The 1,136-nt window shown below is 30.4% G+C and overlaps 1 non-coding gene across 1 annotated transcript; it reads right to left on the reverse strand.

Annotated features, from left to right (window-relative positions):
* Positions 1–538: 538 nt before the first annotated feature.
* Positions 539–610, reverse strand: Trnaa-ggc. The gene has a single exon. It is a non-coding gene; the product is annotated as a tRNA-Ala (tRNA).
* Positions 611–1,136: the final 526 nt, after the last annotated feature.

The following is a 1,136-nucleotide window of genomic DNA, read 5'->3' on the forward strand; positions in this document are numbered from 1 at the left end:
ATAATATATCGCCAATATTGCAGATATTTCGTGTATCCTTTTTTGATGGAGCGCGCGCTGACAATCCGATTCAATCGAAGTGTCCTCGATAAATACGAAACGTCGATAGCCAATTTGTAAAAATTGGCTCGAAATTTTTCTCTCTCTATAATTTGCGCATATATATTTTTATCAATGGATGAAAAAAAGAAATTCGTGACAAAATTTCCATTTATTCGTAACGAATGAAAATGACTTTGAGATACATTGTAAAAATTGTATTTAGAAATTATAATATTTTTGAAATTTAAAAATTTTATTTACCGTGTACAATTTGTTGAAATAATTTGCTTTAACGTAATTCGTCGCACGAAGATTGAAAAATTCAAAATAATTGATAAAAAATATTTTAAAGTTATCATCAATCATATCCTATGAAAACCGTACCGAAACAATCGAGTAAAAACAGTTGTAAGTAGTAGAAGAAAGTTGAAGCGAATTTTCATCACATAGAAAGTGTCGGCTATAAATTTTCGTACTAAAACACAAATTTTTCCCTCTCCTGGACCGGGAATCGAACCCGGATCTTTCGCTTGCCAAGCGACTGCTTTAACCATTAAGCTATCCAGGGCCGACCGACAATTCTTCTTCACTTTGTCTATATAACAATCGTAAACATAAACGTAAACAGAACGCCGATGCCCACATAAGAAATTGCTTCTGCAACAACCTTCACTTCAAGACTAAACACGAACTCTAATATTAAATCCAACAAATCCAATTAACTATATAGACGTGTTTTTACAAGAAAAGATCCGAAAAAGAATTACAAAAACTTTAGAAAAATATTAAAAAAGACACCAGAGGATATAATGAATATATCAAACAATTAACAATTCAACGAAATGTTCAAAATTAAAAATAACGAAATCTAACGTTTTTGTTCTAAAAAGTTAATTAAAAAAAAAAAAAATTACAAAAAAAAACGTCAAAGATATCACAACGAATATATCGATTACTTCGACGCAAAAATTGAATACGAAAAGAAAATTGCAAAAAAAAAAAAAAATAATAAAAAAATATTGAACAGGGAATCGTTCCCAACGCAACCCCAGAAACCGAAGAACGAGATCGAAAATTGGTAGTAGAGAGCGTAT

The sequence above is a fragment of the Apis dorsata genome, unplaced genomic scaffold (genome assembly GCF_000469605.1).
Source record: "Apis dorsata unplaced genomic scaffold, Apis dorsata 1.3 scaffold_139, whole genome shotgun sequence".
In the NCBI taxonomy this organism is placed as follows: domain Eukaryota; kingdom Metazoa; phylum Arthropoda; class Insecta; order Hymenoptera; family Apidae; genus Apis; species Apis dorsata.